This window comes from Martes martes, assembly GCF_963455335.1.
Source record: "Martes martes genome assembly, chromosome: 1".
In the NCBI taxonomy this organism is placed as follows: domain Eukaryota; kingdom Metazoa; phylum Chordata; class Mammalia; order Carnivora; family Mustelidae; genus Martes; species Martes martes.
The window spans coordinates 47,841,891-47,858,443 of NC_137888.1; the positions used below are offsets into that span (position 1 = coordinate 47,841,891).

At 40.7% G+C, this 16,553-nt stretch overlaps 1 protein-coding gene across 3 annotated transcripts in view; it reads left to right on the plus strand.

Moving 5' to 3' along the window:
- The first annotated feature begins 678 nt into the window (after positions 1-678).
- TMEM45A (transmembrane protein 45A) overlaps positions 679-16,553 on the plus strand; it is a 71,273-nt gene continuing 55,398 nt past the window's right edge. Inside the window, exon 1 of one of the 3 annotated variants that reach the window (XM_080821858.1) lies at positions 679-1,009. The gene's annotated coding sequence lies outside the window, so the exon portion shown is untranslated. Of the gene's footprint in view, positions 1,010-1,953; positions 2,094-11,544; positions 11,707-16,553 lie in introns of those variants that run through there. The other 2 variants (XM_080821862.1, XM_080821860.1) reach the window with 2 other exon arrangements.

Sequence of the window (16,553 nt, forward strand, 5' to 3'; positions counted from 1 at the left end):
ACACCCATCAAAAAACTCCAAGCCAATCACGTCTTCCAAAGCACTCCTGTAACCAACACTGGGCTTCCCCGCAGAAACAGCCACCTTCCCGGCTAATAATTACTTCAATGAAGGATTCATTAAAAATTTTTTCCCCAACAAAAGAATACTGTCCCCAAGAAACAGTCTCTTGAATTATATTATTGGCTCCCCAGAGAAAGCGGCAAGAGTGAAGTCCTCAGGCGTGGCCTGAACGCCTTTTGGGGGCGTGGGCATCCCGGGGCCCCAGTCCCTTCCACTCGGAAATGCAGGGGCTTTAAGCCAACTCTGGCGTGCCTTAATTTCATCCCAAGAACAGACTGCAATCGTCATGTTTAAACAGACCAGCCTAACGGCCTAAAAGCATGGGTATAATGGGGGCCAGGTCAGGGGTAAAGTCGGGGTGCGCAGGAGCCCCTCTCGATCCCGGGGCCCTCCCGGGCCCCTCCCGGGCCCGCTGCCGCTGCTGAGTGCCACATCAGCGCCCGCGCTGCACTTCCAGGTTCCTTTCGAGGATGGAGCGAACTAGCCCAGCGGGCGGGGGCGGGCCGAAACACTCGAGAGTGGCGGGCTGCCTGACCAATAGGAGGCCAGCGAGGAGTCGCGGCCACCAATGAGCCGGAGCTTCGGGTAGTCGGCCCGCCGAGGTTCGTGCCCCGCGGGGGAACCAGATGAAGCACATCTGGACAGCTGCGCTGGGGAACTGTGCGGCCCCTTTGCTGGCCCGACGTCAGCTGGGCACGTCCCCCACGTTCTCTCCTGCTAGCCACTTATTATTATTCATATTCCCAAAGAAGCAACCGAGGATCCAAGCTTAAACTTTTCTCCTCCGCTAACTGAGACGGGGCCAGATCCCATCCAGCACACAGTTTAATTTTCATGGGGCTCTGGGATCAAAAGAACAGAAACAGCAACAACAAAAGCCCAGCCGCTGTCTGATTTAAAACTGGCAAAGTGAGAAAAGTAGTGTTGAGTAAACAGACCAAGTTGGGTAAGTTCTGGAGACGTGCTGGGTATCTTATTTCTCCCGCTGTGATCTCTCTCCCCTGCATCTTTTTGCTGTTCTCATTATCTACTCTTTATCAGGGAGATGAGAAGATCGCTTGCTGCCACAAACTGCGCAGACCCCCGGCTTCCTTTCCTTCTGCTTTGCTAACAATTTAATTTCATTTTTTTGGTTACGTGTGTGTTTTTTAAAAAAATTTCCTGGGAACAGAAATTTAACTGGCATCCCGTTGTAAGCCTCTCCAAATCTCAAAGTGGAATCTACTGAAAAATTTATTTTCCTATTTCTTTCTGTGGGAACAGAATATATATTTGTAAAGCTGAAATCTTTATCCACCCCCAACTTCCCTGTTTGGATACAAGATTGAGAAAGTTACCAGACTTATTCTGAATTAACAAAACTTTTGCTTCTGTTAATAGGATGTTTAATATTAACTTACATTCTGAATTCTATAGGTAACTGCTGTTTCACATACATGTGAATGTGGTTGTAACGAAATACATCTTTTCTAGGTTCTCTTATCCATAGTAGGGGGCCAAAATCCTTTACGATTGGTCAAAAGCTGATTAAATATGTGACAGACAATTGTGTGCGTCGATAACCTTATAATTGTATGTTAATCCCTTAATTCTATCAAAGTAATATTTAGAGTGATAATTAGATGTGTATACTTGCAGATAATTGTGACACATATTTCAGAATTTAGAAAGGGAAATGATGGCAAATGTTGAGCTAGGTGAATGGCCTGAGGTCCATTCCATTAAAAATATCTATAATTTGTTTAAACAATGTTCTGGATTTGAGACTTTGTCATATATTATTTATTGTCATGGCAGATCTAACCAGAACTGATGTGTAATTTCTGGTTCAGAAAGCAATGGGTGGAGATTTAGTGCCATAATTGCCAAGTTGCAGAGTGTTTTTGAATCAGAACGGTGGTGCAAACAGTGGATGGAACAGTTGAAGTGGTTTTCAGGGATGCAGGGTTAGAAGGAACAGAGTTACAGAGAAACAATAGAAAGAGCCCGTTGGCTTGGTTCAACTCACAACCCCACTGTTTGAACCTTGGGTAAGTTACTCAGACCATCTGTGCCTCAGTTTCCTCCTCTGTAATGTGGAGATATTATTACCTACCTACCTCATGGGTTGTTTCAAGGACTAAGTGAGTTAACATGGGTTAAACAATTGTTCTGGCACATTGTAAGTCTTTTCTGTTGTACTCTCCTTTCCTTCCTTCTCGGCTTCCTCAGCTTCATGTCAGGTTCTCAGCTACCATGCTGACCCCCCAGATTAGCAACTAGCACTTACTGAGTGTTGACTTCTTATTAATAATGCACTGTATAGGGCTGTAAAGGAGAGAGAGTCTTGAGAGGAGAGTAGAATTTATCAGGTGCCAGAGAGAGAGCTAGAAGATTCTGGGAGTGCAAAGAATGGAAAGAGGACTTCTTGTTGTAGGATGGATTCATAGAAGATTGGTTTTCTGGGAAAGGATTTTGTCAAACAGGTTTGGTTGAGAGTAAAGGGTTCATGGAACAGTAGGTGGCCCACATTCTAGGAGAAAGGGGAAACATGGGCAAAGCACCAAGGCTGGAAAATATGGGTCTATCCTTGGGGACAATGGGTTGTGATGCAGGATAATCTGTGAAAGGTGCATGGATGGAAGGGTTGGACAGGTGGGAGAAGCAGGAGAGGACAGTATGGTGAGGCTGGTGGGGAAGGGGAGGCTTGGGACGTAGATGGGTGGGGGATGGTAAGCTGAAATGGCAGTAGTTATATGGTGGAGGTGTTTCTGGAACAATCTTTCTGGGGTCCTGTCTCCACCTCTTGCCCAGCATGTGCTCCTTGTTCACTCCACTACTTCTGTGACCTCTCTTCAGGGCCAGCAGGCTGTGTGGTTAGGACTGAGCAATGAGCCTGGGCCGTTCCTTTTAGACTCCGTGGTGTCTGTCTGGGAGCTCTGCTGATGTAGTCTGCTATTCCGGGCTATTATTCCTGACACTTTTTAGAGATAGGCCTTGCCCTAAAGTCTTTGGTATGGATGTGATTGTTCCAACTCTCCCGTTCTCTCATACACACTATGTCTGCAGAGCAGCTCTTTCTCCCCCTGCTGAGAGAATCATCTCTTCACGCGTTAATACTTGTAACTTTGTAGTTCACAGTTATGGAAGTAGGTAAGACCTGTCAGGTAAACCTACATGCATCAGGTTGGCGCTCTCCTGCTTTCTCTTCCTTGAGGGCATTGTGCTGGGGCAGAGAGAACCTGAGTTCTGGCCCTGGTGCTGCTGCTGACCACCTGTGTGACCTCGGGCAAGACATGGAGCCATTATGCCCTTCTTTGTGCTGTCATTTTTAAAATTATCTCTAAGGTTCTAGCTCTCTTGGATGATCTTTTTTTCTTCTCTCCTCATTTCTGGGACAGTCTGTTGTTTGCAGATGGCTCTTTAAGACATCTGTGGCTAACATTTCTTGACCACTTAGTACATGGCAAATGTTATTCTGAGGGCTTAATGTAATTTAGCTCATGTAATCCTCTTACCTGTTGACTGAGGGGACAGAGGCAGAGGCATCTTAAGAGACTTGCCCAAGGTCACACAGTGAACAAATGGCAGATACACAGCCAGTCTAACTCTAGAGCCCAAGCCTTAACCACTAGGCTATACTCTACTCTTGCTGGTTATGATGATAGTCGAAGTCCATGGGAGTAGGATCATGGGAAGGGAAGGGCACATTTGAAGAATTGAGCTGGTAAAATTTCCCTGGAGGGTCCAGAATATCAACATGAATCATGTCTATGGGATGTGCTGTGTTTGGAGACAGAAGACATTTTTCTTGTTCATTAGATGGGGTGCATTGCAGGCCAGCGATCTGTCTTTTCATCTTGTTTGAACAAAACCCACCTTAATACCCAAATGTATGGCAGATATCCAGTAAATATCAGCCGAATGATTATCCTTTTTGAAAACAAAGTGTTTAAGAGTCGGAAGTAATGGTTTCCCCTTTATTTACTTGGTTTCTTCTCATTTTACTACTCTCCTCAGAGGGTGCCTTTGTTACTGGTTTGGTCTATATCCTTTCAGTCCTTCTGTAAGGGTCTACTCACAGGTATAGATCTAAACATAATTTGAAAATAAAAATGGGACCACAATTTTTTAATTGAAATATAATTCACATACAATGTTAATGTTAATTTCAAGTGTAAAATAATTGAACAGTTCTATACATTAGTCAGTGCTAATCACAGTAAGTGTACTCTTAGTCTTCTTTATCTACTTCACCCCTCCCCCATCCATGTCCATTCAGGCAACTACCAATTTTTTTTCTGTATTTAAGAGTCTATTCTTTTCTTTGACTCCTTATATTTTGTTCATTTGTTTGGTTTCTTAAATTCTACATATGAGTGAAATGACATAGTATTTGTAACAATATTGGTTCCTCCAATCCATGAGCATGGAATAGTTTCCCACTTGTTTGTGTCTTCTTCAATTTCTTTCAGCAGTATTTGATATTTTGTAGTACAGATGTTTCACCTCTTTGGTTAAGTTTATTCCTAGGTATTTTATTCTTTTTAATGCAATTGTAAGTGGAGTTGTTTTCTTAATTTCTCTTTCTGCTGCTTCATTATTAGTATATAGAAATGCAACAGGTTTCTGTGTATTAATTTTGTGTCCTGCAATTTTACTGAATTTCTTTGTAAATTCTAGTGGTTTTTGGTGGAGTCTTTAGGGTTTTCTATATAGAGTATCATGTCATCTATAAATAGTGAAAGTTTTACTTCTTCCTTGCCAAATTGGGTGCCTTTTATTTCTTTTTCTTGTCTGATTGCTGTGGCTGGGGCTTCTGGTACTATGTTGAATTAAAGTACCAAGAGTGGGGCACTGGGGTGGCTGAATTGTTAAGTGTCTGCCTTTGGCTCAGGTCATGATCCCGGGGTCCTGGGAATGAGCCTCACATCAGGCTCCCTGCTCAGGGGGAAGCCTGCTTCTTCCTTTCCCATTCCCCTTGCTTGTGTTCCCTCACTCGCTGTCTCTCTCTCTGTCAAATAGATAAATAAAATCTTTAAAAAATCCCAGGAGTGGACAACCTTATTTTATTCATGAAAATGGTGGAAAAGCTCTGTTTTTCATCAGTGAAAATATTGTGGTTTAGAACCACAACATATTTATTAAAAAACAAATAGAGAAACTGAAATGTTTTAAGGCTTGTGGGAAAATGGTATCAGGTAGGTGTCAGGTAAATATTCTACTTCTATTTCTTGGGCATCAAAGTTTATTCTCTTATTCCTGGAGATGCTATGGTTTTGGGATAAGAACTTCTCATGATGAAGATTGATAAAGGATTATTTTAGGTGTCCCATTATACCTAGCCTGGATTTGACATCTTTTTGGTACTTCATTTTTTAAGTCTTTTATATTCTTTAAGTCTTGTATCAACTCTAAACTAGTATTTGAAAAACATTTTAGGGGCACCTGGGTGGCTCAGTGGGTTAGGGCCTCTGCCTTCGGCTCAGGTCATGATCTCAGGGTCCTGGGATCAAGTCCCGCATCAGGCTCTCTGCTCAGCAGGAAGCCCGCTTCCCCCTCTCTCTCTCTGCCTGCCTCTCTGCCTACTTGTGATCTCTGTCTGTCAAATAAATAAATAAAATCTTAAAAAAAAAAGAAAAACATTTTAATTTGTTTTTTACTTCATTATGTTAATGGAGACAGACTTTTCAGTATAGCACTCTGACTGAGCACATAAACTTTGGAGTCAGACTGTGAGGGTTTCAATCCCAGATCTGCTTCTTACTAGTATGCCTTGAATAAGTCACTTTCTCTAGGAGGATTTATTATGTTGCATTTATTATTATAAAGTGGGAGATAACAATAGACATTAAATGAGAAAAATCCATATAAAGAATTTAGCATAGTATCTGGATCATAATAAAGCCTAAGCATATAAGCAATTCATTGTTTATTGTGGTAAAAAGCATAAAATAGGCCATTTTAACCATTTTTAAATGTGTAGTTCAATGCCATTAAATACATTCACATTGTTGTGCAGAATCACATCTATCTCCAGAACTTTCTTACCAAAATGAAACTCCATAGTCATTAAACAATGACTGTTACCTTCCCTGATTGGCAACCACCATTGTACTGTCTTTAGGAATTTGATTACCCTATGTGCCTCATATAAATGGAATTATACAATGTTTGTCCTTTGATGAATGGCTTATTTCACTTAGCATAATGTCTTCAAGGTTCATCCATGTTATAGAAGGTATTTTTAAGGTTGAATAATATTCCATTTTATGTATATCACAATTTGTTTATCCATTCATTGGTTGAAAGACATTTGGGTTGTTTCCATCTGTGATAGCTAATTTTTTGCATCAGCTTGGTTAGGCCACACTAACCAAATAAAGCAAAACTTACTCTAGATGTTTCTGAGAAGGTGTTTTTTAGATGAGATTAACATTTAGATTAGTAGACTTGAGTAAAGTAGATAGGTCTCCATCATGTGGATGGGGCTAGTCTAATCAATTGAAGGCCCTTATAGAAAAAGACTGACCTCCTTTTGACAACAGAGAGTTTTGTCGGCACACAGCCTTTTTGGTTTTAAACAGCAACATCATCTCTTCCTTGAGTTTCTAGCCTGCTGGCTTATCCTGAAGATTTTAGACTTGCCAGCCTCTGTAATCATGTTAGCCAATTCCTAAAATAAGTCCCTCTCTCTATATCATATAGCTATAGATTTAGCTTTATATAGAGAGTAGATATAGACATGTAGTTGTGCAGATATAGACAGATATCCTATTGATTCTATTTCTTTGAAGAACCTTAACCAATACGCCATCTTTTAATTATTACAAATAGTGCTGCTCTGAACATTGGTGTACAGTTATCTGTTGGAATTCCTGCTTTCAGTTCTTTTGGGTATAAACCTAGAAGTGGGATTGTAGGATAAAAAAAGTAATTCTTATAGGAATAAAAAAAATGCTCAGTGCCAAACAAAGTAAAATTCACAATGTCTAGCACCCTAAAATAGTGAAGCAGTTGTGTTTAAAATGGGAATAAATACACTCTCCCTGACTGTCCTGGAGGTGTACTTACACACACATATTTGTACTATTAAAAAGTCAAACATTTGAGGTCTTCACTATGGTAACATTTTGTATGTAATAAGCCAGAGTTTGCCAAACCATGGTCTGTGTTGATTTTACCTTGGCTTCTGAGATAGAAGTTCTTCCTCAATGACTATTATTGTTTTTTAAGATTCTTTTTCTGTGCCTCCACATTGGATTATGGTGAGGTGAACTCAGTTAAGAGTAATACTGGCCAAATGCATCATGCATCCTAAGGGCTGGAGCTAGGAGTAGAGGGTAATGGGTGGGGGATGAGATAAAGCTAATTTGTTGAGGCTAATGGGTGACTCAGAATTGAAGGCCTCATGGAGAGAAGCAAGGGCCAAAACAGGGCTGCCAAGATCTGCTGATAGGTCTAAGGGGTTTGACTAAGCCAGAGTCTGGAACCAGAAGCCTTTGAAACCCAACAGAGGCACATGGGGAATGAATTCACAAAGTCCAGTTGGAACTGTGACTGAAGTTGAAAGGGCAGGGCTTGATTTCATTACTAGAGATAGGAGGCTGGGTCAGGGAAGGATGCCCTGGAGTCAGGCATGGGCTTAAAGCTCTAGAGGTTCATACCTTAGGTCCGGGCTTTGAGCCTGGGCTGTCTCTTCTCCCTCTGAGAATTGGACATTTTCTCTGTTTCTCTGCTCCACTTCTTCCTTGAAGTCCAGTCTAACACCCCATCTGGATATCTCTGCATAGATGCTTTGCTGCTAGAACAAGCAAATTTTCCTTTTTTAAGAAACTTGGACATGTATTGCATGGAGCACTGAATGTGATGCATAAACAATGAATCTTGGAACACTGAAAAAATAAAATAAAGTTAAGAAAAAGACAAAGAAATGGTGAACAAAAAATAATTTGACCGTAGTTGATATGAAATGTTACATTAGTTTCAGGTGTACAACTTAGTGACTTGACAGGTTTATAGAATAACATGAGTTTTCTTCAGTTTGGCTGGTGCTGAGCACCTTACCATTCCTTCCCACTTTGTCTATGCAGATATATTGTTGCTTCATACAACTTACACATATCCTCAGATGCTGGAAAACTCTGTTTTTCAGTTTGTTGTAGCCCAGATCATTTATTGGGAAAGCTCCTACTTAAGATGACAACAGGATATTATTACTATCATGTGGTAGAGTTCTTACTTTCTTTGGAGGATAGGGACTAAAAGCTCAGTATTTGGGAAAACTGGAAGTCAGTTTGTCTTTTAAATGAGAGGTACCAACGTCACTTTTTCATCTAGAAAGGAAGTCTTAGAAAACTTTAATTTTAGTGATGACCATACTAATGATTGGGATATAGGGATGGATGATGGTCAGTATTCCCATGTCACTGTGATGGTTCTCATAGCAGAAATGATTCATTTGCAGTATTTAACAATAATAACAGCAGTAAGAACAGCCACAGTAGATGATAGATCAAGTCCATTTTCCACTTTAATTTCCACCAAATCAGCATTGTTTGAAGGAGATTCTGTTCCTCTCATGTTTTCCATTGAGAAAGAGAGAGAGATTCAGAAAAGATTAAGAGATCATGGGTGAGAGCCTTCTGCCTCTATCTGATGAGCTCAGGACTCTACAGCACCTTCTGTACTCCCGTGTATATCAGAGGCCATTAGTCTGCCAGGAAGATGGAATTCAGGATGAAGACTTGGGTTCCTGGAGATAAATGTGTAAAAAGCTTGATATTATCTAATTGTTGTCTTATTAGTTGTATTAAGTGTTGTTGGTTTGGCTTTTGGCATTATGTTAAATTATTTATGTTTCATGGTGGTAATGAGTAAGAGAGGGTGGGGTGAGTGGATGAAACTGGTTCTGCACCCTGATAGGTGGTAACATTCTGTTTGTCTCTTGGATGGGAGTTGAGTTTTTCAGAAGAGAATAAACACACAAAAAGCATAGTCAGACCTGTAAATACAGAGAACAAACTGATGGTTCCCTATTGGGTGGGGGGGTGAGTGGGCAAAATGAGTGAAAGGGAGTGTGATACAGGGTTCCAGTTATGGAATGAATAAATCATGGGCCTAAAAGGCACAGTATTGGGAATATAGTCAATGGTATTGTAATGGTATTGTAATAGTATTGTATGGTGACAGATGGTGGCTACACTTGTGGTGAACATAGCATAATGTATAAATGTATCACCTGAAGCTGATATAGCATTGTGTGTTAACTACATTCAAATAAAAATAATTTTTTTTAAAGATTTTACTTATTTATTTGACAGACAGAAATCACAAGTAGGCAGAGAGGCAGGCAGAGAGAGGGGGGGAAGCAGGCTCCCTGCAGAGCAGAGAGCCCGATGTGGGGCTCGATCCCAGGACCCTGGGATCATGACCCGAGCTGAAGGCAGAGGCTTTAACCCACTGAGCCACCCAGGTGCCCCTCAAATAAAAATAATTTAAAAAGAGATTGGGGCTATCACTGAAAAAGCATCCACTACTACCTTCAGAGAGCACAGTCCTACATTTTATGAAAAACAGCTTTGACTCTTACTGAGCCCACTTATGCTTCTGAATTTTCCTTTTGGTACATTATCGATCACTGCTTGTGCTGAATCATAAAGCATATTTCCAGATTTGGAAATGGACTATTGTTAATGAGGAACTTGTTAAGGCCTGAAAAAGTAAATTTTCAGGAAAGGCTGTGGGCTCAAAGGGTATCTTCTTTCCTTATTGTTTGGCACATCATCACTTTACTTTTCCATGTTTCAGTTAACAAATGATGCTTAGAAATATCCTCTCCTCCATTATCCCCAAATCAAAGTTTGTCTTTTTGTCTTTTTCCTGTGGGTATGATTTGAGAAGGAATTCATTAAGGGCAGTTCTGAGTCCATATTGACTAAAAAATCAAGAATAAAAGTGAACTTAAGACTAGTTAAGAAGCAGAAAGAGAAAAAAAGAAATGACTGAACCAGTCTTCTCAAAAATTTTGTTGAAAGTTTGCTTGAAGACTTACTCCCTTAGCCATAAAGTTGAGTCTTACACTTTTTTGTGATCAGTTCTTATGAAATTCAGCCATCACTAAGCCGGTGACCAAAGAGGACTCTTCCAACTTGATAAAGTAACCTCTTCTCTAAACAAAATTATAGGAAATTTTCTACCAGCAAGCACTCAGATTTCTTACTGAGTCCACTCCTGCAAGATTTATCTTTCCAGATCAATCCAGTCAGAATGGAATAATACTTTGTGGGACTTTGAGCTTTCTAGAACATTCCACCCAGAAGTAATGATGCCTGAGAGCATGTAATTCAGCCACAGTTCCTCTCAGGTCTCTTTCCAGCACTCAGAGGACAAGTTCTTTTTCTGCAGTGTCCACTTTGTGGATGTGCAACCTCTGTAGTTGTACAGGGTTCCAGTTTTAGAGGGGCCCCATGCTTGTTTTAATGCTCTGCTGTCACTATCTTGAAATTTTCAACAATTTATAAACAAGGGACTCCACATTTTCTTTTTGCTCTGGGCCCTACAAATCATATAGCTGGTTCTCTCCCTCAGTTTTTAGGGTCACTCAGGTGTAACAAAGGTGAGAAAATAAAATCAGAGGCCTGTTTCATCGCTTTCTTCCAAGTTTATGTATCCAGATGAGCACCTAATGAAACTGTTACTCATTCTCTTGTTTTTATTGATTGGATGTTAAATCTCCTTTAATAGGAGGTCTTCAGAGGATCTTCTGTTTTTCTGGAACAATTTCTGTACTAATTTAGAGACTGGAGTTAAAAGGATGAGTCAGGTGTTGGCAACATGTGGTTACTTCCATCCTTTGAAAAGAAGTATTTTCTAAATCCCCTTGTTTTACTTTGTTTCATGGGCTCTTGATAGCACAACTTGAATTTCACAGGTACATTCTACACACACTCTAATGGGTCTTATTTCTAAAGCAAGAACCAAGAAATATTGTTATTGGTTGGTGGGTCCAAATGCTAAAACCAGCAGCATGATTGTGAGTATTCATTCCTGTTTTTTTTCCGAGTCTTCATAGATGCCCTTGGGTAGGGGTGGGTGTGAGCTAGTTGGTGGGTTGGGCCATGTAAGGGAAACAAAGTCATGGGTGGGCCTAATCCCTGTGGGAACCTTCTACATTTGCTGTTTTTATACACTGAACACCTAAGTTGGCTGGTTGAACAACTTTATAGAAATGATTAATCCAGAGGCAGACTTGGTGGCAGTGGGAATAAATGAAAGTAAATACCTTGCAGGTTTTAGAGAAATACTTTGACAGTAAGTCAGTGGTGCCTCCCTGACTGTGAAGGACAGTGTCTTCTGGTAAATGAGAACATGAGAGGTTGACAATCAGACTCACAAGTCTGATGATATTAATTGCAGGGTGTAATGGGCCAGGTTTCTGTAAGTTGGGTGGAGGTGGAGGCCACTGACAGTGTATACAATGCTTAGGGAGAAACATGAGTGGGAGGAGAAAAAGAGATTTCTCTGGGGCTGTTGCAAGGCTGATGCTGGTGAAATATGCTTTTCTTTTTTGAGTATTAAGCAGCATCTGCCAGGATTGTTAGCTACAAACCGGCACATCTTTGGTTCTTACAACCCATGAGAGATTTGGATGAGGGTAGTGTGGTAAGTTTAACTGTTGTGTTTTCCTATTAGTCGCCTTTGGTGTGCACGTGGGTGTGTGAAAGTGCATAAAACTGACTGAAAGTTGTCCTCTTTCAGCATATTGATTTTTTTTATTCTGTTGGTAAATTTTCAGCATTAATTAAGAAACAAAGACTCAGTTTTAACTTCTTCTTTCTTATTCTTTCTGCTCCAATTCTAAGATGTTTGCTATACTGAGACTAAGTACAGTGAGGGACTAGGAAGGGAGAATTGATCTGAAACAGTCAAAGGTTGGTTCACCATTTCAAGAGTAACCTTTAGTATGTAAAGAATAAGAACTTTTGAGTTATATAGATCTAGTTTGAATCCCAACTTTTACTGTGTATTTGGGATATTGTGAAAATAAGTTACCTCTCTGAACTTCAGTTTGCTGATTTGTAAAATAGGGGTAATAATACCTTCTTCCCAGTGTGGCAAAGAGTTAATGAGATAAAGTTAGCCAAGAGCCTTGTGTTGTACTTTCACACGTTAGAAACTCAGTAGAAACTGGTACCTTTAGTGTTATCAACACCTCCTCTACCCACCTTCCCTAGCATTGGAGTCTTAGCTTACCATTCTCAACTCCTGTACTCATGAGTGTTTTCTCAGCCAGCTTATTGTGGGCTATGGCTGATTGAGACAAAGCTAAGCCTAGTCTAATTCTAATGATTGAATGGACATTTCATTTCATTTTGTGTTAGAATCTAGCATTGCAGTTACATAGGCAGAGTAGATGTGGGGAGATCTGTGCCTTACATGATGATTTCTGCTTGATTTGTGACATTTCCCCCCTCCGGGATATTCAGGAATCTGGCAGCCAAAGCACAAGTCCTGCTATCCACTCTTTCCATCCACCAATTCATCCATCCATCCATCCATCCATCCATTCACTTATTCATCTATTTATGCTTCTGTTCATCTATTCAACACTTACATACCGAACCACTTACTATATGCCAGGAACAGTTCTAAACAGCAAAGTAAAATAGAAAAGAATCTTAACATTCATGGAGCTTTTCTTCTAATTGCAATAAACAAAACAAGTGAGTAAGTTATGTAGTATGTTAGAAGAGGTTGTATTATGGGGAAAATAAAGCAGGAAAAGGGGATGGGGAAGTTGTAAGTAGAGTCATCAGGGAAGGCCTCATTGAGAGGGTCTTTGAACAAAGGCTTAGATGAGATGAGGGGTAGGGTATTTCAAGCAGGAGGAACAGCAAATACAAAGACCTGAAGCTAAAGGAGAGCCTGGTGTGTTCAAGAAGATGCAGGGAGACCAGGGTGGCTGATAGGGAGTAGATGAGAGGAGAGGGGCCTGGAGAAGTGTTGGGGGCTAAATCATATGGAGCAATTTAGGCCATTGCGAGGAGTTGTGCATGACTTGCATCTCAACAGGATAACACTGACTTCTGTGTTAAGAATAGTCTGAAAGGAGCAAAGGTGGAAGCAGAATCCAGTTCGGAGATCATTTTAATAACCCAGGCCTGTGCCAGAGTGGCCTCAGGGGAGGTGGTGAGCAGAGGTCAGATCCCGAGCATATTTTGGAGATAGAGCTGACAGGATTTTCCAACAGATTGGATGTGGGAAATGAGAGAAAGAGAGGAGTCAAGGATGACTGTAAAATTTTTGGTGACCCTGGGAGAATGTAGTTGTCATTGAGTGGAGGAAAACCATGAGTAGGCAGATCTGGTTGGGGTGTCGAGAGATCTGCTTTGGATGCTTTTGAGTTTGAGATGTATGTTGGACAGCCAAGTAGGCCGGTGGATATAAGGAGTCTAGGGTCCTGGGGAGAAGTCTGGGCTGTGAATAAAAATCAGGGAGTCGTGGGCATGTGGCATACTGTTGAATGTGAAAAGGGATGAGATTCTGCAGTATTGAGTAGATAGAGCAGAACGCTAAAAACTGAGCCCTAGGACGTTCTAATTCTAAGAAGCTAGGAATTAGGAGAAAACAGAAAGGGAGGAGGGGCTAGTGAAGAGGAAAAATAACAGGAAGAATATATTCCAAGGAGCAGGCAGTGATCAGCTTTGTGAAATTCTGCTAGTGGCTCAAGTAAGCTGAGACAGAATTGGCCATTGAATTTAGCAATATGGAGGTCTTTGGTGACCTTGACAAGAAAGCTAGAATCATGCAAGACTGGTAAAGAAGAGACAGAATGAGGTGGGTAACTGTGAAGTTAGAGGTCACTCAATTGTAGCTAATCTTTTCTCAATACCAATCCAGAAATTGCAAGCCCCTCAACTTCCCATTTTCCTCATTCCTTTTTATTTTATGTTCCCAATCTTTGTAAGCAATCTTAAATTCTTTTGGAATGGACTGGCAAACAAATACTATGGGATACTCCCCCAGGTAGGTTCTCTTCGGCTTCTGTTGGGGTACCATTATACCCACAGAGCCTGTTATTACCTCTTTCACATCTGGTGGTAGAGATGTGGCTGCATCCTGAGCTGGGGTGCTCTCAGAACAGCTGTGCACATTGCCTTCACATGAAACTCAGGCCCTTCTAGGAGGATGCACTGGGGGTATGATCATGAGGAGCTGGTTGATGCTTGTTCTTATCTCCTATTGGTGAGGCCCAAGCAATAACTATGTTTTAGCACTTGTCTTATTATAGGTATAGAACAGGGAAAATAGAGCTTTTGAAATTAGGATAAACTAGAGGGATTTCGGAGGAAGGAAACAGAATTGAGCAACATGGTAGTGAAAGAGGAAAAAACTGGCACGCACAAAGAAGCTTCTCCAGCTGTGACTGTGGTTCTTTAGGGCTCTGATCATACCAATAGTCCTGCAGAAGCTGAAAGTGACTGTGGAATTTGGCAGTTATTTCTGGGAGGCTCTTTCCTGGGCCAAGGCCAGAGGGTGACTTGGCTGGCTGGGACATAGTTGGCTTCTGTGAAGGTACCAAGAGAGCTCCCCTGCAGCGTACTAGACACAATCTCCAGTCAGTAGCAGTGCTTGCTGACTCCTCCGCTCCCTCCTGTTGATTCAAGGAGTCCTCACCAGCTTTGGGTCATGAAAACAAAAATTGTTTGGAAGCACAGAATATGACTTTTGGCTTTTCTTTTGGGGCTGTGTTAAGATGCTCATTAGATGCCAGATACAGAATAAATTTGTGAGTTCTCCCTTTTTGCTGAGTTCTGGAAAGTGATAATATTCATTTCATTGTTCATGTGACTTTATAGGTTGGGCATCTACCTGCAGTGCCTTTTTTGGAAAATAATGTTTATTTTTCAGAAGAGTTTTGCATTCACAGCAAGATTCAGTAGAATTATAGAATTCCCATATATCCCCTATCTCTGCAAGTATACAGCCTTCCCCACAATCTGTATCTCTCAGTGAAGAGATACATTTTGATGAACCTTTATTGACACATTAATATCACTCAAAGTTAGTCTATGTTATGGTTTACTTTTAGTGTTGCACATTCTATGGGTTGACAAATGTATAATGGCACATATCCACCATTATAGCATAATATAGAATAGTTTCAATGCCTTAAAAATCCTTAGTGTTTTGCCCATTCATCTCACTCCTTCCTAACCCCTGGCAACTACTGATCTTTCTACTGTCTCCGTGGTTATTGCCTTTCCTAGGATGTCATGTAATTGGAATCATGTAGTATTGTAGCCTTTTCAGATTGGTTTCTTTCACTTAGTCATATGCATTTAAGTTTATTCCATGTCTTTTTGTAGCTTGATAGCTCATTTCCTTCTACCACTGAATAATATCCCATTTTATGGATGTGTTACATTTTATTTATCCATTTATCTACTGAAGGACATCTTGGTTGCTTCCAAGTTTTGGCAGTTGTAAATAAAGCTGGTATGAACATCCACATGCAGGTATTTGTGTACATATGCACTTTCAACTATGGCTAAATATCAAAGTTTGATCGCTGGAGCATATGGTAAGAATACGAGTAGTTTTGTGAGAAGCTGCCTGTCTTCCAAAGTGGCGATATTGCATTCCCACCAGCAAGCAATGAGAGTTCCTGTTGCTCCACATTGTCACCAACATTTGGTACTGTCAGTGTTATGGATTTTAGTCATTTTGATATGTGTGTAGTAGTATCTCACTGCTTTTATTTTATTTTATTTTATTTTTAATTTTATTTATTTGACAGAGAGAAATCAGAGCTAGGCAGAGAGGCAGACAGAGAGAGGGGGAAGCAGGCTCCCGCTGAGCAGAGAGCCCGATGCGGGGCTCGATCCCAGGACCCTGAGATCATGACCCGAGCCGAAGGCAGAGGCCTAAACCACTGAGCCACCCAGGCGCCCCAGTATCTCACTGCTTTTAAATTTATAATTCCCTAACGACATATTTACTGAGCATCTTCTCACATGCTTATTTGCAATCTGCATATCTTCCTTGGTGAGGTGTCTTTTCAGGTCTTTAGCCCACTTTTTAATTGGGCCCATTTGTTGTTTTCTTTTCCTTTCTGTTGAGATATAATAGACAGATAGCATTGTATTAATTTTAGGTATACAACAGAATGATTTGGTATGTGTATATATAACATAATGATTACTAGTTAACACGCATTACCACACACACTTACAATTTTTTGTGTGCGTGATGAGAACTTTTATGATCTACTTTCTTAGCAACTTTCAAATATTCAATACAGTATTACTAATTACAGTAACCGTGTTGAGCATTTTACCCCCAGGACTTGTTTATCTTATAACTGGAAATTTATACCTTTTGACTGCTTCTACCCATTTTATCACCATTTCTTCCCCCACGTCTGGCAACCACTACTCTGTTCTCTATATCTACAAGTTTTGTTGTTTTTTATTTTATTTTTTTATTTTTAGATTCCACATATAAGT